The 26,273-nt window shown below is 37.4% G+C and overlaps 1 protein-coding gene and 1 pseudogene across 6 annotated transcripts in view; one reads left to right on the top strand and one right to left on the bottom strand.

Annotated features, from left to right (window-relative positions):
* Window positions 1-26,273, top strand: part of LOC105465254 (exocyst complex component 6B) — a 676,825-nt gene that overhangs the window by 533,770 nt on the left and 116,782 nt on the right. The gene's annotated exons all lie outside the window — the stretch shown is intronic.
* Window positions 24,668-25,051, bottom strand: LOC139357891 (small ribosomal subunit protein uS8-like; annotated as a pseudogene).

Below are 26,273 nucleotides of genomic sequence, written 5' to 3'. Positions count from 1 at the left end.
ACTTAAGTACACAGACTAGTGACACTATAAAGCAATCACACAAATAAGCTGGCATAACAACCAGCTAACAACACAATGACAAGATCAAATCCACACATATCAAAAATGTAAATGGGCTAAATGCCCCATTTTAAAGGCATAGAGTGGTAAGCTGAAAAAAAAAAAAAAAAAAGAAGACTTGGTGGTATGCTGTCTACATAAGACCCGTCTCACATGCAGTCACACCCATAGGCTCAAAATAAAAGGATGGAGGCAAATCTACCAAGCAAATGGAAATCAGAAAAAACAGGCACTGAAATTCTGATTTTAGACAAAACAGGCTTTAAACCAACAAAGATAAAGAAAGACAAAGAAGGACATTACACAATGGTAAAGGGTTCAATTCAACAAGAAGACCTAATTATCCTAAATATGTATGTACCCAACACAGGAAAACCTAGATCCATAAAGCAATTTCTTAGAGATCTACAAAGAGACCTAGACTCCTGTGCAATAACAACACTCCACTGACAGTAAGTAACAGATCATTGCAGCAGAAAATTAACAAAGACATTCAGGACCTGAACTCAACATTAGACCAAATGGATCTTATAGACTTCTACAAAATTCTCCACCTGAAAACAATAGAATATACATTCTTCTCATTGCCACATGGCACATGCTCTAAAATTGACCATACAATTGAACATAAAACGATCCTCAGCAAATGCAAAATAATCAAAATCATACCAAACACACTCTTGGACCATAGTGCAATAAAAATAGAAATCAAGATTAAAATAATAACTCAAAAGCATGTAATTACATGGAAATTAAACAACCTGCTCCTGAATGACTTTTGGGTAAATAATGAAATTAAGGCAGAAATTAAGAATTTGTTTGAAACTAATGAGAAGAAAGATACAACATACCAGAATCCGTGGTACACAACTAAGGCAGTGAAAAGAGGGAAATTTATAGCACTAAATGCCCACATCAAAAAGTTAGAAAGATCTCAACTAACAACCTAACATCACAACTAAAAGAACTAAAGAACCAAGAGCAAACCAACCCCAAAGCTAGCAGAAGACAAGAAATAAGCAAAATCAGAGCTGAACTGAAGGAAATCGAGACACAAAAAAAATTCACAGGATCAACAACTCTAGAGAGAAAGGGCAGATCTAGGAGTTTGTTTTTTGAAAAAATTAGTAAGACACACTGCTAGCTAGACTAATAAAAAAGAAAAGAGACAAAATACAAATAAACACAATAGGAAACAACAAAGGGGATGTTACCACTGACTCCACAAAAATACAAATAACCATCAGAGACTACTACGAACACCTGTATATGCACAAACTAGAATACATAGAAGAGATGGATAAATTCCTGGACACATACACTCTCCCAAACCTGAACCAGGAAGAAATTGGTTCTCTGAAAAGGCCAATAACAAGCCCTGAATTGAATCGGCAATAAATAGCCCGCCAACCATAAAAAGCCCAGGACTAGATGGATTCACAGCCAAATTCTACCAGATGAACAAAGAAGAACTGGTACGATTCCTACTGAAACTATTCAAAACACTGAGAAGGAGGAACTCCTCCCCAACTCATTCTATGAGGGCAGCATCGTCCTGATACCAAAACCTGGCAGAGACATAAACACACAAAAAGAAAACTTCAGGCCAATATCCTTGATGAACATTGACACAAAAATTCTCAGCAAAATACTTGCAAACCAGATTCAGCAGCACAATCAAAAAAGCGAATTCACCATGATCAAGTAGGTTTTATCCCTGGGATACAAAGTTGGTTCAACATATGCAAATCAGTAAATGTGATCCATCACATGAACAGAACTAAAGGCAAAAATCACATGATTGTATCAATAGATGCAGTAAAGAGGCTTTTGATAAAATTAAACACCCGTTCATGTTAAAAACTCTCAATAACTAGGTATTGAGGGAACATACCTCAAAATAATAAGAGCCGAGGTGGCAAGATGGCTGAATAGGAACAGCTCCAGTCTGCAGCTCCCAGCAAGATTGACACAGAAAGCAGGTGATTTCTGCATTTCCAATTGAATACCTGGTTCATCTCATTGGGACTGGTTGGACAGTGGGTGCAGCCCACGGAGGATGAGCTGAAGCAGGGTGGGGCATCGCCTCACCCAGGAAGTGCAAGGGGTTGGGGGATTTCTCTCCCCCAGCCAAGGGAAGCCATGAGAGACTGTACCAGGAGGAATGGTGTACTCCAGCCAGATACTGCACTTTTCCCATGGTCTTCACAACTGGCAGACCAGGAGATTCCCTCTGGTGCCTACGCTACCAGGGCCCTGGGTTTCAAGCACAAAACTGGGCAACCATTTGGGCGGACATCGAGCTAGCTGAAGAAGTTTTTTTTTTTTTTTTCCCATACCCCAGTGGCACCTGGAATGCTAGCAAGACAGAACAGTTCACTCCCCTGGAAAGGAGGCTGAAGCCAGGAAGCCACATGGTCTGGCTCAGTGAGTTCCACCCCCATGGAGCCCAGCAAGCTAAGATCCACTGGCTGAAATTCTCGCTGCTAGCACAGCAGTCTGAGGTTGACCTGGGATGCTCAAGGTTGGTGCAGGGAGGGGCATCCACCATTGCTGAGGATTGAGTAGGTGTACTCAACACCTTGAGTAGGTGTTTACCCTCACAGTGTAAACAAAGCCCCCGGGAAGTTTGAACTGGGTAGAACCCACGGCAGCTCAGCAAGGCCACTGCAGCCAGACTGCCTCTAGATTCCGCCTCTCTGAGCAGGGCATCTCTGAAAAAAAGGCAGCAGCTCCAGTCAGAGACTTATAGATAAAACCCCCATCTCCCTGGGTCCGAGCACCTGGGGGAAGCGGTGCCTGTGGGCGCAGCTTCAGCAGACTTAAACATCCCTCCCTGACAGCTCTGAAGAGAGCAGCAGATCTCCCAGCACAGTGTTCGAACTCTGCTAAGAGACAGACTGCCTCCTCAAGTGGGTCCCTGACCCCCATGTATCCTGACTGGGAGACACCTCCCACTAGGGGCCAACAGGCACCTCATACAAGAGAGCTCTGGCTGGCATCTGGCAGGTGCGCCTCTGGGATGAAGCTTCCAGAGGAAGGAACAGGCAGCAATCTTTGCTGTTCTGCAACCTCCGCAGGTGATACACAGGCAAACAAGGTCTGGAGTGGACCTCCAGCAACCTCCAGCAGACCTGCAGCAGAGAGGCCTGACTGTTAGAAGGAAAACTAAAAAACAGCAAGGAATAGAAACAACATCAACAAAAAGGATGTCCACTCAGAGACCTCATCCAAAGGTCATCAACATCAAAGACCAAACTTAGATAAATCCATGAAGATGGGGAGAAACCAGCGCAAAAAGGCTGAATATTCCAAAAACCAGAACACCTCTTCTCCTCCAAAGGATCACAATTCCTCACCAACAAGGGAACAAAACTGGACGGAGAATGAGTTTGACAAATCGACAGAAGTAGGCTTCAGAGGGTGGGTAATAACAAACTCCTCCGAGCTAAAGGAGCATGTTCTAACCCAAAGCAAGGAAGCTAAGAACCTTGAAAAAAACTAGATTAATTGCTACCTAGAATAACCAGTTTAGAGAAGAATATAAATGACCTGATGGAGCTGAAAAACACAGCACGAGAATTTTGTGAAGCATACACAAGTATCAATAGCCAAACTGATCAAGCAGAAGAAAGGATATTGGAGATTGAAGATCAACTCAATGAAATAAAGCAAGAAGAGAAGATTAGAGAAAAAAGAGTGAAAAGAAATGAACAAAGCCTCCAAAAAATATTGGACTATGTGAAAAGACCAAATCTGCGTTTGATTGGTGTACCTGAAAGTGACAGGGAGAATGGAACCAAGTTGGAAAACACTCTTCAGGATATTATCCAGGAGAACTTCCCCAACCTAGCAAGGCAGGCCAACATTCAAATTCAGGAAATACAGAGAACACCATAAAGATACTCCTGGAGAAGAGCAACCCCAAGACACATAATCATCAGATTCACCAAGGTTGAAATGAAGGAAAAAATGTTAAGTACAGCCAGAGAGAAAGGCTAGGTTACCCACAAAGGGAATCCCAACAGACTGACAGCAGATCTCTCTGCAGAAACTCTACAAGCCAGAAGAGAGTGGGGGCAATATTCAACATTCTTAAAAAAAAGAATTTTCAACCCAGAATTTCATATCCAGCCAAACTAAGCTTCATAAGTGAAGGAGAAATAAAATCCTTTACAGACAAGCAAATGCTGAGAGATTTTGTCACCACCAGGCCTGCCTTACAAGAGCTCCTGAAGGAACCACTAAACATGGAAAGGAACAACTGGTATCAGCCACTGCAAAAACATACCAACTTGTAAAGACCATCAACGCAATGAAGAAACTGCATCAACTAACAGGCAAAATAACCAGCTAGCATTATAATGACAGGATCAAATTCACACATAACAATATTAACCTTAAATGTAAATGGGCTAAATGCCCCAATTAAAAGACACAGACTGGCAAATTGGATAAAGAGTCAAGACTCATCAGTGTATTGTATTCAGGAGATCCATCTCATGTGCAAAGACACACATACGCTCAAAATAAAGGGATGGAGGAATATTTACCAAGCAAATGGAAAGTAAAAAAAAAAAAAAAAACAGAAAGAAAAAAAGCAGGGGTAGAAATCCTAGTCTTTGATAAAACAGACTTTAAACCAACAAAGATTAAAAGAGACAAAGAAGAGCATTACATACTGGTAAAGGGATCAATGCAACAAGAGCTAACTATCCTAAATATATATGCACCCACTACAGGAGCACCCAGATTCATAAAGCAAGTTCTTAGAGACCTACAAAGAGACTTAGACTCCCATACAGTAATAGTTGGAGACTTTAACACCCCACTGTCAACATTAGACAGATCAACGAGACAGAAAATTAACAAGGATATTCAGGACTTGAACTCAGCTCTGGACCAAGCAGACCTAGTAGACGTCTACAGAAATCTCCACTCTAAATCAACAGAATATACATTCTTCTCAGTACCACATTGCACTTATTCTTAAATTGACCACATAATGGGAAATAAACACTCCTCAGCAATGCAAAAGAACAGAAATCATAAACAGTCTCTCAGACTACAGCGCAATCAAATTGGAACTCAGGATTAAAACAGTCACTCAAAACTGCACAACTACATGGAAACTGAACAACCTGCTCCTGAATGACTACGGGGTAAATAACAAAATTAAGACAGAAATAAATAAGTTATTTGAAAACAATGAGAACAAAGACACAACATACAACTATCTATGGGACACAGCTTAAGCAGTGTGTAGAGGGAAATTTGTAGCACTAAATGCCCACAAGAGAAAGCAGGAAAGATCTAAAATGGACAACCTAACTTCACAATTAAAAGAACTAGAGAAGCAAGAGCAAACACATTCAAAAGCTAGCAGAAGACAAGAAATAACTAAGATCAGAGAAGAACTGAAGGAGATAGAGACACAAAAAACCCTCCAAAAAATCAATGAATCCAGGAGCTCGTTTTTTGAAAAGATCAACAAAATTGATAGACCACTAGCAAGACTAATAAAGAAGAAAAGAGAGAAGAATCAAATAGACTCAATAAAAAATGATAAAGGGGATATCACCACTGATCCCACAGAAGTACAAACTACCATCAGAGAATCCTATAAACACCTCTAAGCAAATAAACTAGAAAATCTAGAAAAAATGGATAAATTCCTGGATACATACGCCCTCCCAAGACTAAACCAGGAAGAAGTTGAATCCCTGAATAGATCAATAGCAGACTCTGAAATTGAGACAATAATTAATAGCCTACCAATCAAAAAAAGGCCAGGACCAGACCGATTCAGAGCCAAATTCTACCAGAGGTACAAAGAGGAGCTAGTACCATTCCTTCTGAAACTATTCCAAACAATAGAAAAAGGAAGAATCCTCCCTAACTCATTTTACGAGGCCAACATCATCCTGATACCAAAACCTGGCAGAGACAAAACAAGAAATGAAAATTTCAGGTCAGTATCCCTGATGAACATCAATGCAAAAATCCCCAATAAAATACCAGCAAACCAAATCCAGCAGCACATCCAAAAGCTTATCCACCATCATCAATTTGGCTTCATTCCTGGGATGCAAGGCTGGTTCAACATACGCAAATCAATAAATGTAATCCATCACATAAACAGAACCAGTGACAAAAACCACCTGATTATCTTAATAGATGCAGAAAAGGCCTTTGACAAAATTCAACACCCCTTCATGCTAAAAACTCTCAATAAAGTAGGCATTGATGGAACGTATCTCAAAATAATAAGATCTCTTTATAAGAAACTCACAGCCAATATCATACTGAATGGGCAAAAACATTCCCTTTGAAAACTGGCACAAGACAAGGATGCCGTCTCTCACCACTCCTATTCAAGATAGTACTGGAAGTTCTGGCCAGGGCAATCAGGCAAGAGAAAGAAATAAAGGGTATTCAATTAGGAAAACAGGAAGTAAAATTGTCTCTGTTTGCAGATGACATGATTGTATATTTAGAAGACCCCATTGTCTCAGCCCCACATCTCCCTAAGCTGGTAAGCAGTCTCAGGCTACAAAATCGATGTGCAAAAATCACAAGCATTCCTATACAACAATAACAGACAAACAGAGAGCCGAATCATGAATGAACTCCCATTCACAACTGCTACAAAGAGGAATACAACTTACAAGGGATATAAAGGACCTCTTCAAGGGGAACTACAAACCATTGCTCAAGGAAATAATAGAGGACACAAACAAATGGAAGAACATTCCATACTCATGGATAGGAAGAATCAATATTATGAAAATGGCCATACTGCCCAAGGTAATTTATAGGTTCAATGCTATCCCCATCAAGCTACCATTGACTTTCTTCACAGAATTAAAAAAACTACTTTAAATTTCATATGGAACCAAAAAAGAGCCCACATAGCCAAGACAATCCTAAGCAAAAAGAATAAAATTCGAGGCATCACACTACCTGACTTAAAACTATACTACAAGGCTACAGTAACCAAAACAGCATGGTACTGGTACCAAAACAGATTTATAGACCAATGGAACAGAACAGAGGCCTCAGAAATATCACACATCTACAATCATCTGATCTTTGACAAACCTGACAAAAACAAGCAATGGGGAAAGGATTCCCTATTTAACAAATGGTGTTGGGAAAACTGGCTAGCAATATGCAGAAAGCTGAAACTGAATCCCTTTCTTACACCTTATACAAAGACTTCAACATAAGACCTAAAACCATAAAAACACTAGAAGAAAACCTAGGTAATACCATTTAGGACATAGGGATGGGCAAAGACTTCATGTCCAAAACACCCAAAGCAATGGCAACAAAAGCCAAAATTGACAAATGGGATCTAATTAAATTAAAGAGCTCTGCACGGCAAAAGAAGGTATCATCAGAGTGAGCAGGCAACCTACAGAATGGGAGAAAATTTTTGTAATCTATCCATCTGACAAAGGACTAATACCCAGAATCTACAAAGAAACAAATTTACAAGAAAAAAACAACCCCATCAAAAAGTGGGCAAAGGATATGAACAGACACTTCTCAAAAGAAGACATTTATGCAGCCAAAAAATATATGAAAAAAAGCTCATCATCACTGGTCATTAGAGAAATGCAAATCAAAACCACAATGAGATATCATCTCATGACAGTTAGAATGGTGGTCATTAAAAAGTCCAGAAACAACAGATGCTGGAGAGGATGTGGAGAAATAGGAATGCTTTTACACTGTTGGTGGTTGGTAGTTCAACCATTGTGTAAGACAGTGTGTCAATTTCTCAAGGATCTAGAACCAGAAATACCATTTGACCCAGCCATCCCATTACTGGGTATATACCCAAAGGATTATAAATCATTCTACTATAAAGACACATGTACACATATGTTTATTGTGGCACTATTCACAATAGCAAAGACTTGGAACCAACCCATATGCCCATCAATAATAGACTGGATAAAGAAAATGTGGCACATATACACCATGGAATACTATGCAGCCATAAAATGGATGAGTTCATGTCAGCAATCCCATTACTGGGTATATACCCAAAGGATTATAAATCATTCTACTATAAAGACACATGTACATGTATGTTTATTGCGGCACTATTCACAATAGCAAAGACTTGGAACCAACCTGTATGCGCATCAATGATTGGATAAAGAAAATGTGGCACATATACACCATGGAATACTATGCAACCATAAAAAAGGGTGAGTTCATGTCCTTTGCAAGGACATGGATGAAGCTGGGAACCATCATTCTCAGCAAACTAACACAAGAACAGAAAACCAAATACCACATGTTCTCACTCATAAGTGGGAGTTGAACAATGAGAACACATGGACACAGGGTGGGGGACATCACACACTGGGGCCTGTTGAGGGGTTGGGGGGCTTGAGGAGGGATAGCATTAGGAGAAATACCTAATGTAGATAACAGGTTGGTGGGTGCAGCAAACCACCATGGCACATGTATAGCTATGTAACAATCCTGCACGTTCTGCACATGTACCCCAGAACTTAAAATATAATAAAATAATAATAATAAGAGCCATCTATAACAAACCCACATCCAACATAACACTGAATGAGCAAAACCTAGAAGTATTCCACTCAAAACCCAGCACACAACAAGGATGCCCTCTGTCACCACTTCTATTCAACATGTTATTGGAAGTCCTGGTCAGAGCAGTCAGGCAAGAGACAGAAATAAAGGACATCTAAATGAGAAGAGAGAAAGTGAAACTATCCTTGTTTCCCGATGACATGACTCTATACCTAGAAAACCCCACATTCTTGGCCGAAAAGCTGCATCAGCTGATACACAACCTCAGCAAAGTTTCGGGATACAGAATCAATGTACAAAAATCACTAACATTCCTATACACCAACAACAGCCAACTGAGAGCCAAATCAGGAATGTAATCCCATTCACAGTTGCTGCAAAAAAGAATAAAATACTTAGGAATACAGCTAACTAGGGAGGTGAAAGTTCTCTACAAGGAGAATTACAAAACACTGCTCAAAGAAACAAGAGATGACACAAACAAATGGAAAAACATTCCATGCTTATGGATAGGATGAATCAGTATCATTAAAATGGCCATACTGCTCAAAGTAGTTTTACAGATTCAATGCTATTTTTTCTATTAAACTATCAATGACATTCTTTGGAACTAGAAAAAAAAACTATTTAAAAATTTATATGGAACCAGAAAAGAGACTGAATAGCCAAGGCAATTCTAAACAAAAAGAAGAAAGCTGGAGGCATCACGTTACCCGACTTCAGACTATACTATAGGACTAGTGTAACCAAAACAGCATGGTACTGTTTCAAAAACAGGCACATATACCAATGGAACAGAATAGAGAGCCTAGAAACAAGGCTGCACTACCTACAAGCATCTGAACTTTGACAAAGCTGACATAAATAAGCAGGATAAGTAGCTAGCAATATACAGGAGATTGAAACTCAACCCCTTCCTTACACCATATACAAAAATCAACTGAAGATGGATTGAAGGCTTAAATATAGAACCCAAAGCTATAAACACCCTGGAAAACAACCTAGGCATTATCATTTTGGACATAGGAATGAGCAAAGATTTCATGATGGAGATACCAAAGGCAACCACAGCAAAAGCAAAAATTGACAAATGGGATCTCATTAAACCTAAGAGCTTCTGCACAGCAAAAGAAGCAGTCAACAGTATAAACAGACAACCTACAGAATGGGAGAAGGTACTTGCAAACTAAGCATCTGACAAAGGTCTAATATCCAGCATCTGTAAGGAAGTTAAACAAATTTAAAAGTGAAAAACCAAACATTAAAAAGTGGGCAAAGGACTTGAACAGATACTTTTTAAAAGACATACATGATAAAGTTCAATATCACTGATCATTAGAGAAATGCAAATCAAAACTACAATGAAATACCATCACACACCAGTCAGAATGGCTAATATTAAAAAAGTCAAAGGCCAGGCATGGTGGTTCATGCCTATAATCCCAGCACTTTGGAAGGCCAAGGCAGGCAGATCACGAGGTCAGGAGATCGAGACCATCCTGGCTAACACGGTGAAACCCCATCTCTACTAAAAATACAAAAAAATTAGCTGGGCGTGGTGGCAGATGCCTGTAGTCCCAGCTACTCGGGAGGCTGAGGCAGGAGAATGGCATGAACCCGGGAGGCAGAGGTTGCAGTGAGCTGAGATCGCACCGCTGCACTCCAGCCTTGGCACCAGAGTGAGACTCTGTCTCAAAAAAAAAAAAAAAAAAAAAAAAAAAAGGTTGAAAAATAACAGATGCTTGCAAAGTTGCAGAGAAAATGGAATGCTTATACACTTTTGGTGGGAGTGTAAATTTGTTCAACTATTGTGGAAAGCAGTGTGGCCATTCCTGAAAGAGCTGAAAACAGAAATACCATTGAACCTTGCAATCCCATTACTAGGTATATACCCAAAGGAATGTAAGTTCTTCTATCCATAAAGACACATGTGTGTATGTTCATTGCAGCACTATTCACAGGAGCAAAGACATTGAATCAACCTAAATGCTCATCAATGATAGACTGGATAAAGAAAATGTGGTACATATACAGAATGGAATACTACACAGCCATGAAAAAGAGCAAGATCATATTCTTTGCAGGAACATACATGGAGTCTGAGGCCATCATTTTTAGCAAACTAACACAGGAACAGAAAACCACGTACTACATGTTCTCATTTATAAGTGGGAGCTAAATGATGGGAATACACAGATACAAAGAGAGAATAACAGACACTGGGGCCTGCTTGAGGGTGGAAAGTGTGAGGAGGGAGAGAAACAGCAAAGACAGAACTATTGAGTTCTGGGCTTAGTACCTGAGTGACAAAATAATCTCTACTGCAAAATCCTGTGACACAAGTTTACCTATACAATAAACCTTCACATGTAACCCTTAACCTCAAATAAAAGTAAAAACGATTCCCAAGACATAGGAAATTTTAAAAGTAAGTCACCAAACAATGTGAAATCCCATCCCACCTTTGCCGAAAAATTTATATTTATCTACATATCTATATTTGTTAACAGCTAAATTATCTTTTCATCTTGAAGGAATAGGGTTTTAGGAAGGAAGAAAGGCAGAATTTCCACTTCTATTTGATTGCAATCTTTTAACCTTTAAGAATATGTTTACATATTACTTACTTTTTCAAAATACAGCAAATTATAGAGAACAAATGTAAAGGTGGAAAATCTCATTTAGAAAATTATGTTCCTTGTCCTCCTTCCTTCTGCAGATTTAGCCTCTGCAGAATAGCACCAAAAGAATAGTCTTCTTTTCACATGACTATAACTAATCTTCCTTGGGGAATTTAGTTCACGAGTAGAAACAGAGGAAAAAACCAGAAAACCATTCTGTTTATCCTGCATTTTCCTTTGCTTAATTTCATCCTATTACACCTAGTTATTTTTAGTCTCTTGGGATGTGTTTTACTCTTCTTTCCTCCTTGACAGTCATCTTCTTTAAATACCTAGAGAATTAGTTATGATCATGTCTTCTCTATTTCCATTTTCAAAGTATTATGTGTACATCCCTTTTATTGTGAAACACCTGAAACACTTTTTAGGAGCAGGCAAAATAGAAAGAAAAATAGTCATAGAATTATGACATCCTCACCTATCTGCTCTACTCTCCATCTAAATGTATGCTATACATATTAGAGGCTCTCAAGAAATAATGAATTATCTTTATCTAAATATGTATGGAGTTCTTTAGAACTTCTTTCTTCTCTGTTTATGTGTGCTATGAAGAGGACAGTGGCATTGTCATTAGAAAGCCAAGGAAATTTGTCTGGTTTTTGGCAACTCGAAGGCTTTTTCTCTGAAAGAGTCTAAAAGACCCATGTTTTTTCTTCCCCATACATATCAAGGTACTATTTCAGCGAGGTCATGCTATATCACGTTAGAAACTTACTGTTTTATATTAGAAACTGCCAGAATGAAGAAATATTATCCTATATTCAGCACTTCAGGATTGTATGCTAATTTATTCAGGAACAAATGTATTTTAATATATTATTATTTAATATTATTCAAAATTGAGACATACATGTTCAGGATTGTTACAACTCTCGCTGGGTATCCTTGGACAAATCCATAGCCACTCTAGTCCTTGAATTCTTCATCTTTAAGGGGATGTCCTTGTATTTATTTTACAGAGAAATTATGAAGTAGTACTTATCAGAAACGCTCCTTACAAAATGTTTAACTTTCTCCTCTTTCGTATAATCTCTTTTTCTATATTCTGAAAAAAATACATATTTTAAGTCTGTTTTTCTCTTCTCAATTTTATGTACAATAATCTGTTATAAAATAAATATATTAGAAAGGGTTTTAAAATGTGAAATGGTCTAATGGCCAGCCTTTAGGTAGACAGATGCTTCAAGAACTCAGCAGTCACCTTTTCTCTGCTTGTAAACCTTTAATCACATAGCATGCAGTTCCTGATAATCAGGAAGTAGTTCTTTAAGCCTTGTTCCACTTCTTGCTGTCTTAGTAAACACTAACTGTGGTGTTCCTTGACCATAGACAACAGCTCAGCATCTACTCATATAAACACTCATTAAACTTAAGGGACAATTTTAACTTACCTTTTCAGTACTTGCAACAGAAAAAGAAAGTGTGGCATGCAAAGCCTAAAACAGTCACTCTCTGGCCTTTTACAGGAAAAGTTTACCACTCCCTGCTCTACAGCATTACATGCAAAAAAGTGAAATTACATGCAAGAAAGTGAAAACTCTTATACAACTTTTAAAGGAGAAAAGTCTCCATTATATAATCACCTTGTTCATTTTTTAGGCATTAGAAATATATGTATATTGATTAAAAGAAAAGGATATAGTTGTATAGAAGTACTCGTAGATAGCATTAAAAATTTTTAAACCATCTTGGGGTCTGAGTAATTTTTTTTTAAATTATACTTATGTTCTTGGGTATATGTGCACAACGTGCAAGTTTGTTACATATGTATACATGTGCCATGTTGGTGTGCTGCACCCATTAACTCATCATTTACATTAGGTGTATCTCCTACTACTATTCCTCCCCGCTCCCCCCACCCCATAATAGACCCCAGTGTGTGATGTTCCCCTTCCTGTGTCCAAGTGATTTCGTTGTTCAATTTCCACCTATGAGTGAGAATATGCGGTGTTTGGTTTTCTGTTCTTGCAATAGTTTGCTGAGAATGATGGTTTCCAGCTGCATCCATGTCCCTACAAAGGACACGAACTCATCCTTTTTTATGGCTACGTAGTATTCCATGGTGTATATGTGCCACATTTTCTTAATCCAATCTGTCACTGATGGACATTTGGGTTGATTCCAAGTCTTTGCTATTGTGAATAGTGCTGCAATAAACATACGCGTGCATGTGTCTTTATAGCTGCATGATTTATAATCCTTTGGGCATATACTCAGTAATGGGATGGCTGGGTCAAATGGTATTTCTAGTTCTAGATCCTTGAGGAATCGCCACACTGTTTTCCACAATGGTTGAACTAGTTTACAGTCCCACCAACAGTGTAAAAGTGTTCCTATTTCTCCACATCCTCTCCAGCACCTGTCGTTTCCTGACTTTCAAATGATTGCCATTCTAACTGGTGTGAGATGGTATCTCATTGTGGTTTTGATTTGCATTTCTCTGATGGCGAGTGATAATGAGCATTTTTTCATGTGTCTGTTGGCTGCATAAATGTCTTCTTTTGAGAAGTGTGTGTTCATATCCTTTGCCCACTTTTTGATGGGGTTGTTTGTTTTTTTTTTCTTGTAAATTTGATTGAGTTCTTTGTAGGTTCTGGATATTAGCCCTTTGTCAGATGAGTAGATTGCAAAAATTTTCTCCCATTCTGTAGGTTGCCTGTTCACTCTGATGGTAGTTTCTTTTGCTGTGCAGAGGCTCTTTAGTTTGATTAGATCCCATTTGTCAATTTTGGCTTTTGTTGCCATTGCTTTTGGTGTTTTAGACATGAAGTCCTTGCCCATGCCTATGTCCTGAATGGTATTTCCTAGGTTTTCTTCTAGGGTTTTTATGGTTTTAGGTCTAGCATTTAAATCTCTAATCCATCTTGAATTAATTTTTGTATAAGGAGTAAGGAAGGGATCCAGTTTCAGCTTTCTACTTATGGCTAGCCAGTTTTCCCAACATCATTTATTAAATAGGGAATCCTTTCCCCATTGCTTGTTTTTCTCAGGTTTGTCAAAGATCAGATGGTTGTAGATGTGTGGTGGTATTTCTGAGGCCTCTGTTCTGTTCCATTGGTCTATATCTCTGTTTTGGTACCAGTACCATGCTGTTTTGGTTACTGTAGCCTTGTAGTATAATTTGAAGTCAGGTAGCGTGATGCGTCCAGCTTTGTTCTTTTGACTTAGGATTGTCTTGGCTATGCGGGCTCTTTTTTGGTTCCATATGAACTTTAAAGTAGTTTTTTCCAATTACGTGAAGAAAGTAATTGGTAGCTTAATGGGGATGGCATTGAATCTATAAATTACCTTGGGCAGTATGGCCATTTTCACGATATTGATTCTTCCTATCCATTAGCATGGAATGTTCTTCCATTTGTTTGTGTCCTCTTTTATTTCATTGAGCAGTGGTTTGTAGTTCTCCTTGAAGAGGTCCTTCACATCCCTTTTAAGTTGAATTCCTAGGTATTTTATTCTCTTTCAAGCAATTGTGACTGGGAGTTCAGTCATGATTTGGCTCTCTGTTTGTCTGTTATTGGTGTATAAGAATGCTTGTGATTTTTGCTCATTGATTTTGTATCCTGAGACTTTGTTGAAGTTGCTTATCAGCTTAAGGAGATTTTGGGCTCAGATGATAGGGTTTTCTAAATATACAATCATGTCATCTGCAAACAGGGACAATTTAACTTCTTCTTTTCATAATTGAATACCCTTTATTTCTTTCTGTTGCCTGATTGTCCTGGCCAGAACTTCCAACACTATGTTGAATAGGAGTGGTGAGAGAGGGCATCCCTGTCTTGTGCCAGTTTTCAAAGGGAATGCTTCCAGTTTTTGCCCATTCAGTATTACATTGGCTGTGGGTTTGTCGTAAATAGCTCTTATTATTTTGAGATACGTTCCATCAATACTGAATTTATTGAGCGTTTTTAGCATGAAGGGCTGTTGAATTTTGTCAAAGGCCTTTTCTGCATCTATTGAGATAATCATGTGGTTTTTGTCTTTGGTTCTGTTTATATGCTGGATTGCATTTATTGATTTGCATATGTTGAACCAGCCTTGCATCCCAGGGATGAAGCCCACTTGATCAAGATGGATAAGCTTTTTGATGTGCTGCTGGATTCGGTTTGCCAGTATTTTATTGAGGATTTTTGCATCAATGTTCATCAGGGATATTTGTCTAAAATTCTCTTTTTTTGTTGTGTCTCTGCCAGGCTTTGGTATCAGGATGATGCTGGCCTCATAAAATGAGTTAGGGAGGATTCCCTCTTTTTTTATTGATTGGAATGGTTTCAGAAGGAATGGTACCAGCTCCTCCTTGTCCCTCTGGTAGAATTTGGCTGTGAATCCAGCTGGTCCTGGACTTTTTTTTTGGTTGGTAGGCTATTAATTATTGCCTCAATTTCAGAGTCTGCTATTGGTCTATTCAGGGATTCAACTTCTTTCTGGTTTAGTCTTGGGAGAGTGTAAGTGTCCAGGAAATTATCCATTTCTTCTAGCTTTTCTAGTTTATTTGCTTAGAGGTGTTTATAGGATTCTCTGATGGTAGTTTGTACTTCTGTGGGGTCGGTGGTGATATCCCCTTTATCATTTTTTATTGAGTCTATTTGATTCTTCTCTCTTTTTTTCTTTATTAGTCTTGTTAGTGGTCTATCAATTTTGTTGATCTTTTCAATAAACGTGCTCCAGGATTCATTGATTTTTTTGGAGGGTTTTTTGTGTCTCTATCTCCTTCAGTTCTGCTCTGATCTTAGTTATATCTTGTCTTCTGCTAGCTTTTGAATGTGTTTGCTCTTGCTTCTCTAGTTCTTTTAATTGTGAAGTTAGGTTGTCCATTTTAGATCTTTCCTGCTTTCTCTTGTGGGCATTTAGTGCTATAAATTTCCCTCTACACACTGCTTTAAATGTGTCCTAGAGATTCTGGTATGTTGTATCTTTGTTCTCATTGGTTTCAGAGAACATCTTTATTTCTACCTTCATTTCATTATGTACCCAGTAGTCATTCAGGAGCAGGTTGTTCAGTTTCCATGTAGTTAAGTGGTTTTGATTGAGTTTTCGTCTTGAGTTCTAGTTTGATTGCACTGTGGTCTGAAGACAGTTTGTTGTAATTTCCATTCTTTTGAATTTGCTGAGGAGTGCTTTACTTCCAACTATATGGTCAATTTTGGAATAAGTGCAATGTGGTGCTGAGAAGAATGTATATATTCTATTGATTTGGGGTGGAGAGTTCTGTAGATGTCTATTAGATCTGCTTGCTGCAAAGATGAGTTCAATTCCTGGATATCCTTGTTAACTTTCTGTCTCGTAGATCTGTCTAATGTTGACAGTGGGGTGTTGAAGTCTCCCATTATTATTGTATGGGAGTCTAAGTCTCTTTGTAAGTCTCTAAGGACTTGCTTTATGAATCTGGGTGCTCCTGTATTGGGTGCATATATATTTAGGATAGTTAGCTCTTCCTGTTGAATTGATCCCTTTACCATTATGTAATGGCCTTCTTTGTCTCTTTTGATCTTTGATGGTTTAAAGTCTGTTTTATCAGAGACTAGTATTGCAACCCCTGCTTTTTTTTGTTCTCCATTTGCTTGGTAGATCTTCCTCCATCCCTTTATGTTGAGCCTATGTATGTCTCTGCATGTGAGATGGGTCTCCTGAATACAGCAGACTGACGGGTCTTCACTCTTTATCCCGTTTGCCATTCTGTGTCTTTTAATTGGAGCATTTAGTCCATTTACATTTAAGGTTAATATTGTTATGTGTGAACTTGATCCTGCCATTATATTAACTGGTTATTTTGCTCGTTAGTTGATGTAGTTTCTTCCTAGCCTGGATGGTCTTTACATTTTGGTATGTTTTTGCAATGGCTGATACCAGTTGTTCCTTTCCACGTTTAGTGCTTCCTTCATGATCTCTTGTAGGGCAGGCCTGGTGGTGACAAAATCTCTCAGCATTTGCTTGTCTGTAAAGGATTTTATTTCTCCTTCACTTATGAAGCTTAGTTTTACTGGATATGAAATTTTGGGTTGAAAATTCTTTTCTTTAAGAATGTCGAATATCGGCCCCCACTCTCTTCCGGCTTGTAGGGTTTCTGCAGAGAGATCTGCTATCAGTCTGTTGGGGTTCCCTTTGTGGGTAACCCAGCCTTTCTCTGTGGCTGCCCTTAACATTTTTTCCTTCATTTCAACTTTGGTGAATCTGACAATTATATGTCTTGGAGTTGCTCTTCTCGAGGAGTATCTTTGTGGCGTTCTCTATATTTCCTGAATTTGAATGTTGGCCTGCCTTGCTAGGTTGGGGAAGTTCTCCTGGATGATATCCTGCAAAGTGTTTCTTGGTTCCATTCTCCCCGTCACTTTCAGGTACACCAATCAGACATAGATTTGGTCTTTTCACATAATCCCATATTTCTTGGAGGCTTTGTTTATTTCTTTTCACTCTTTTTTCACTAAACTTCTCTTCTCACTTCATTTCATTCATTTGATCTTCAATCACTGATATTCTTTCTTCCAGTTGCTCGAGTCTGTTACTGAAGCTTATGCATTTGTCATGTAATTCTCATGTCATGGTTTTCATCTCTCTCAGGTCGTTTATGGACTTCTCTGCATTGATTATTCTAGTTATCCATTTGTCAAATCTTTTCTCAAGGTTTTTAGTTTCTTTGTGCTGTGTTCGTAGTTCCTCCTTTAGCTCTGAGAAGTTTGATTGACTGAAGCCTTCTTCTCTCAACTCATCAAAGTCATTCTCCATCCAGCTTTGTTCCATTGCTGGTGAGGAGCTGCGTTCCTTTGGAGGGGGAGAGGCGCTCTAATTTTTTGAATTTCCAGCTTTTCTGCACTGCTTTTTCCCCATCTTTGTGGTTTTATCTACCTTTGGTCTTTGAGGATGGTGATGTACAGTGGGGTTTTGGCGTGGATGTCCTTTCTGTTTGTTAGTTTTCTTTCTAACAGTCAGGACCCTCAGCTGCAGGTCTGTTGGAGTTTGCTTGAGGTACACTCCAGACCCTGTTTGTCTGGGTATCAGCAGCGGAGGCTGCAGAAGAGAGAATATTGCTGAACAGCAAGTGTTACTGTCTGATCGTTTCTCTGGAAGCTTCGTCTGAGGTGTACCTGGCCATGTGAGGTGTGAGGTGTCAGTCTGCACCTCATTTGGAAATGCAGAAATCACCCGTCTTTTGTGTCTGTCATGCTGGGAGCTAGAGGCTGGAGCTGTTTCTATTCGGCCATCTTGGGCGCCCCCTCAACTGTTTTTTTTTTTTTTTTTTTTTTTTTTTTTTTTTTGTGAGATGTAGTCTTGCTCTGTCGCGGGGCTGGAGTGCAGTGGCGCGATCTCGGCTTACGGAAACCTCCACCTCCCAGGTTCAAGCGACTCTCCTGCCTCAGCCTCGTGAGTAGCTGGGATTTCAGGCGCATGCCATCATGCCCAGCTAATTTTTGTATTTTTAGTAGAGACGGGAATTCAACATCCTGGCCAGGATGGTCTCGATCTCCTGACCATGTGATCCACTGGCCTCAGCCTCTCAAAGTGCTGGGATTACGGGCGTGAGCCACCCCACCTAGCCAGAGTAATTTTTGAGAGACATATTTTTAATGTATAAAAACATTTAATATACTTTATGTAAATATTTTTAAGTACTTAAAAATAAGGAACAATGTCTGAAATCCCTAATTATCTCAATCAGATTGGGAAATGAGAAGAAGTGTGGAATAGATTGTCTTTTATTCTTGAAACTAATTGCTCATATTTAAAAAACTGAATTGAGATTATTTATATATATTCTACACTACTAGCAAAGACAAAATCAAAGAAAATATCTATGTAGCAAATGAAAGAAAGCAAAGGACACTACAAAGCATAAAACCATAGAAAACAAGACCAAGAATCCTCATTATGATAATAAATGTAAATAGATTATATCCCTACTAAGAGGCTCAGACTGGCTTAAAATAAAAAAGCAAAGACTTTAATATCAAAAAATGACTCTGAAATGTTAAAAGAAAACTAAAACGTAGCCTGGGCAACCCATAATGAGACCCTGTCCCTACAAATAGGAAAACAAAAATTATCTGGGCATTTCCTAATTCTGAATGCCTTGAAATTAGAGCTTCATTGGTCAAAATTTTAGAGCTTATCAATTGTATCAGATTCTTGGTGGTCTGCTTCTGTTGTAAAAAATCAATTTGAGGACAGGAGAGTAGAATGATTATAATAAATATTAACTTTGGAGGGTAAACCATCCATAATTATTTATTAAATTCTTAGGCCTCCCCATACAAACCATCTTTTCCTTCTGTTCATCTTTGTGTTTTTTAATCTCAGAATTCTTATGAAAGCCATTTAGACTTGTACTTTATATCTGTTGTTCAAGTTACTGAAGTTATGATTATTACTAACTTGAATGTTTACTGAAATTCTACTATTACTTTTTTTTTTTTCACTGTTTCCACTTGTCTCCCTTATCATGACTACTTTTATTGTGAACTTCTTCCTTACATCCTATTGAAAAGGCAACACAGTTTTTACTTTTTAATTTCCTCTGGTTTCTGTCTTAAGTCTTTCTAGAAATATTCTTTTCCTCTGGAACTTGAAAGATGATAGTCTCTTACTGTAATGCTAGAGCCTTTTTCCATAGCTTTTTTTTTCCTGATTACTCATTGTAAAAGTAAATATTCAAATGCATTGTGTATTTCAACAGATGTATGGTTCACTGTGGTCTTGTTTATTTGGGTTTGTTTGCCGTATAGTATCCCCAGAAATATCAGAAAAGAAAGTTAATGCTCTTATATCCAAGTAAGGAGTTAGGACTGTATTATTTATTACAAGCCTCTAATGTTGGCCCATAAGTCACACCATAGCATGTGTTTATTTCTAGGCCAAAAGCTCTAATACCAGACTTTCACTTTTAAAAACCAGATACCTATTAGCCCTATTTTTGAGTGTGGATGGCCCATCTCAGATCCATAGCTGAAGAGCACATTGATATATGCAATTCCTATCTACTTAGGAATTATCTCATTTTTAACAATTATTCATCTAATGAAACATTAATGGTTTACTGTTTATCATAAGCCTACCCTCATTGTCCCTTTCTCTGATATTAACCAGTAGGATAAATGGAAAAGCTATTACCCCAACATATCTTCTTTCTTAGGTCCTCCAATCTGTGCCCATATTGTATCTCCATTCTTCTACTATATTCTATAGTTTATTCTTCTACTATATTATAAAAACATAAGCACTAGGTAGGGACTGAAATGAGTCCCTGGGACTCATTTAGGATATCCAAATCTATGTGCCTCAACAAAGAGCAACTAATAAGCCAACTGCTGGTGAGGATGCAGAGCAAACAAGTCTTTCATTTATACAATGCTGGTGGGAGCATAACATGGTACTATCACTGTGGAAAATAGATTGGCAGTTTCTTATAAAATGAAATATGTTTACAAGCCATGCAAATCAACAATTCTACTTCTGGCATTTTTCCTAGAGAAATGAAAACATGTTTGCACTAAAACTTGTCCATGAATGTTCAAAGCAGCTTTATTCATAATGGCCAAATACTGGAAACAATCCAAATGTACTTCCGTGCATGAAAGGATAAACAAACTGTGGCCCATCTATACAATAGAGTACTACTCAGCAATAAAAAGTATTAAGCTATTGATTAAAAACTTGGATGGCTCTCAAGAGCATTGTGCTGAGTGGGGAAAAAAAGAGAATTTCAAAAGGTTTTATATTATATGATTCCATTTATATAACATTCTGTAAGTGACAAAACTGTAATGATGGAGAACACATCAGTGGTTGCCAGAGGTTAGGGGTGCAGAAGGAAGAAGCTGTGACTTGTAGTAAGTAAAACAAAGGAGTTTCTTTATGGTGATGAAACAGTTCTGCATTCTGATTGTTGTGATGGTTACATGGATCAACACATGTGATAAATTTTTATAGAATCATATGCAACACACACACACACAGAGGTGCATGTAAAAACTGGTGAAATCAAACAATTCCTAGTACTGTATCAACCATCAGTTAACTAGTTTTTGACAATGTCCTGTCATTATATGAGATATTATCATCAGGGAAACCTGCCTGAAGGATGTACAGAAACTCTGTGCTATTTCTGCAACTTCCTGTGAGCCTGTTTCAGAACAGAAAATTATATTTTAAGAAAGCAGGAACTATGCAACAGAGGGACAACTATTCAATTTTATGGATTGATGTAGACCAGTAGTTATCAAACCTGGTAGATATTCAGATTCACTTAATGGGGTTTATAAGGTATACACACACACACACACACACACACACACACACACACACACTTCTGAATCCTCCTGCCACCACTATCGCCACCATTGGATACCCATGGAATCAGGATCTCTAGAAATTGAGCCAAGGAATCTGTATTTTCAGAAAATTGCCCAAGGTTAGAAAACACTATTATAGCCTGGTTACTGAGCCAGGGGTAGGAATGGAGAAAACTGGTGAGTCTATTCTGTATTAACCTTTGATTGTGATTCTCAAATCTGTTCCATTCTTGTTAGTGTGAAAATCCTTTTCAATTCTGGCAAAAGGTTAACTATCCATTTTAGAGTTTTGCATTGTTATGCGTTTTAACTTTTTCTTTAAATTTTTATGAATATTTCAGTGGGAAATTTCTTGAGGCTGTGTTATTAGCTACTAATCATTTAAACCAGAAGCAGGACAATAGTGTTCTTGTAGATGTACCTTGTCTTTCCCTCATTCACATGTGAATTGTGACTTGATTCCGGCTTTTCTCAGTGAGAGACTGCAGAATTCTACTTTATTTGATCAGTTTTTCACACTGATGTGGCATCAACATAAACATGGTTTCCCTCAAAATTAGCTAATGAGTGGAAAACAACCAAGGCACACCACAGTGAAGACATCAGTTAAGAAAATTACATCCAAAACCCAAAAGAGACTGTCACTGAAGTTTTGTTTATGAAAGTTGGAAAAGCTCTCCCTTCTCAGCCACTGAGATTCCTGATGTATTGTTTTTCTGCTGAAAATTATCCAAAGGTATTTTCAGACATTAACTGATGAAAGCCAAATTTATTGAAGGTGGAGGATAATGTAAAGATCCCTTATATTCGTGAATTTCTCAGTCAGACATGGCAACCTTTTAATAGCTATAGTTGACCGGGTTCTTTTGTGCATGTGAAAAATTAGTTGTGGAGCTAAGAAAATGACCCATTGGATCATTTATTATCTTTTATGCAGAAGAGATGGATATCTTGTGCTGCTGCAGAGAACACTGGATCAATAGTCAAGAAACTTGCACATTTACCCTGACTCTGCCACAAGCTAAAAATATATCCTTGGTCAAATTGTCTAACTGCTCTAGCCTCGGTTTCTTTGTCTATAAAACCTGGGGATAGAGATTATACTAAATTAACATTTTCAAACATTTATGAGCTATGGAATTTACAGTAATCATAATCTCATTATCAGCCTCTTTGGAACTTAAAAAATAATGTTATTCTTTAATGATACATGATAAAAAAGCAAACTAAAGAAAAATTCAGATTTTGCATATTATTAAAGATTACATATTTGATTTCAATATAATTCATACATTTCAATTAAATACATTTCATCTTTAAATGTATTTAAAATAGATTTTTAAACTAATATAAGAGAAAACATAATTTTTAGATATTCTAACTGTAATGTTTTATTGAATTGTTTGGAAATCAAATATATATACATATACAGATCCAAATCAATCAACTTATATAACCTGTTGTCTGAAGTTTTTAACTGTGAATATTAAAAGCTTTTATAGTTTTCTAGTTTGGTTTCAAAATAAAAGTATTTCGTGCTAGTAAGTACAAGTATTTCTTTAAAAATGATAGTCTCAATATGAATAATGTTAAATCCCAGTAAATAAAAAATCATATGAATACAAATATTTTATGTTAAGTATCAATTTTTAAAAGACTAAGTATATTTTTATATATATTATAAGGATTCTGATTAGTAAATGTAATTACAAATTTTGTTGAAGATCATCTTTGAGACTTATTTGAAAAATTGTAATTATTCTTATGGTCTTCATTTATTTTTATGTTTTACTGTTCTTTGTTTTCTGCCTTTAACAGATCATCTATTATGGACAAAATGTAGGCAATATGTGAGTGTATTAGTCATGGTTCTCTGGAGGAACAGAACCAAGAGTCTGTATAAGATGTGTAATATTTATCTATGTAAATTTGTATACACACGCACATATAGATTAATAAGGAATTGGCTCACATGATAATGGAGGCTGACAAGTTCCAAGATGGGGCAGTTGACAGGCTGGAGACCCAGCAGAGCCACTGATGTAATTACAGTTCAAGTTCAAAGGCCTGAGAACCAGGAGAGCCAATGGTATAGTTCTAGTCCAAATGCCAACAGGCTTGAGACCCAGGAAAAGTGAATGGTTTGGTTCGAGTCCAAAGGCAAATAAAAACTGATGTCTCAGCTCAAAGGTAGTCAAGCAGAAGGAATTTCTCACAGAAAAGTCAACCTTTTTGTTTTCTTCAGGCCTTCAACTGATTAGGTGAGGCCCATCCACATTAGAGAGCACAGTCTACCTTTTCTTTAGAGATGAGGTCTCACTTTGTCACCCAGGCTGAAGTGCAGTGGTGTGATCATAGCTCACTGCAGCCTCAATCTTCTGGGCCCTACCCACTCAGCCTCAGAGACTACAGGCATGAGCCACTGCACCTGGCTGGCAATCTTCTTTACTCAGTCTACCAATTCTGTTAATCTCATCTAGAAATACCCTCACAGAGACACCCAGAATAATGTTTGACAAAATATCTGGGCATTCTGTGGCTCAGTAAAGTTGATACATAAAATTAACCATCACAATGAATAAAAATGAGAACGTTTTCAAATTTTATAAGTTAAAATACACACACACAGACACACACTCACAGCACCCAGCTGTTGTCAGCTGAGCGGAATACCAACAAAGTGACTGGATCATGAGGACAACTTTCTGATCCACTGGCTGCTACTCATGACTTACTCTGTATTCACTTGGAGTATCTCAAGCAGTACATATTTAAAGAGGGAAAGTAAATATTCTATTTATTGACATTTTCAAGTAAACATTTTATTGTAGAATAGAAAGATCTATAAATCATAATTATATGGCCTCATGTATTTTCACAAAGTGAATACACTCATGAAACTCTGATCAAAATACAGAATGTTACCGACATCCCTCAAAGGCCCCTTGTTCCTTCTTCCAGTTCCAATGCCTCACACCCAAAAGTAATTAATATGTGTTATTTCTTTTTTTTTTTTTTTTTTTTTTTTTGGCCCATGAGCCATTTTATTTGTAAACATGTATTGCGTCTCTAGAAAAAGAATCGCAGGATTTCCCCTCCTGTGTGTTTTCATCTTGCTTCTTTATGGTCCATGATACCAGCTGAGGTTGTCAATACAATGAAACTAAACTGGCAGGATTATTATTCTGCCATTTTTCCAGATCTTGGAGTTGCACAGCAAATCTGGGGCTGATAACTCCATACTTGTTTAGCCTGCTTGTGAGGTTCACAGTAATTTTCCCAGCTCTGTGATTTTCAATGATTTTAAATTCACCAATGTAACCATGCTTCATCAACACAGTTAGAAACTGGACGATGACTTTGGAGCACAGCCTAATAAGAACCTGGCATTTGCCTCTCTTCGGCATTGTTGATGCTCTTAGGAGCATCATCCAGGACATTCATGTGTACCATTTTGGTGGCACGGAAAGAGTGTGTGTGTATATATATATATCAGATTGATTAGTTGGCCAGTTTTGTACTTTATATGAGTGGGATTATATAGTATCTACTCTTTTATGTCTAGCTTCTTTCATTAAATATTATATTGATGAGAGTCATCCAAACTGTGGTATGAAGCAGTTTATTCTTTCTCATTGCTGTAAAGTATTATATTATGTGACTATGACATACTTTGTTATATTGATCTCTGTGGACATTTGGGTTGTTTACAGTTGACTTGTTTTGTTGTTTTGTCTTTTTTTTTTTTTTTTTTTTTTACAAATAGTGCTGCTGTGAACAGTCTTGTATATATCTTTTAGTGTACTTATTTCTGTTGGATATATACCTAGGATTGCAATTGCTGGTCATAGAGTCTATGTATGTCTTAGAGTCTATATATGTAGCTAATAATAGTTTTTCAAAGTGATTTTAATCAGTTTATACCAAGAGCAAAGATAACTCAAGTTCTTCCACATCCCTAAAACACATGGTATATTGGTATTTTATTTTTAGCCATCTTAGTGAATGTGTATGGTATCTCATTGTAAGTTTATTTTCTATTTCCCTAAAACATGATGTTGAGCAACCTTTCATATGTTAATTGGCCATTTTGATACCTTATTTCTGAAGTACCATTTCATGTCCCTTGCCAAATTTTCCTTGCATAAAATAGCCTTTTCAGGTTTTAGAATCAAAGTTATACAAGTCTAATAAAAATAAATTGGAAGTATTCCTTAATTTTATTTCTGAGGAACAATTTATGTAAGATTGGCTTTACTTCTTTCTTCAGATTTATAAAGATTCACCAGTGAAATTATATGGACCAGGAAATTTCTTTATGGGAAGTTTATTAATTATGAACTTGATTTCTTTAATACATAAGTGAAGAGTCAGATCTTCTGTTTATTCTTATATCAGTTTTGGTAAATTGTGTTTTCTAGAAATTTGTCTGTTTCATCTAAATTTCCAAATCTGTTGGCATAAAGTCATTCATAATATTCTGTCATTATATTTTTAATATCTGTAGGATCTGCAGTTATATGCCCTTTTTCATTTTTACTGTTGGTTATTTGTGCCTTGTTTCTTTTTTCTTCACATTATTGATGGAGGTTTATCATTTTTACTAGTCTGTTCAAAGAAGCATTTCTTGCCTTTGTTGATTCCACTTTACATTTATATTCTTTTTTTTTTTTTT

This window comes from Macaca nemestrina, chromosome 13, assembly GCF_043159975.1.
Source record: "Macaca nemestrina isolate mMacNem1 chromosome 13, mMacNem.hap1, whole genome shotgun sequence".
Lineage (NCBI taxonomy): Eukaryota > Metazoa > Chordata > Mammalia > Primates > Cercopithecidae > Macaca > Macaca nemestrina.
This window is presented reverse-complemented; position numbering and strand designations above follow the sequence as displayed.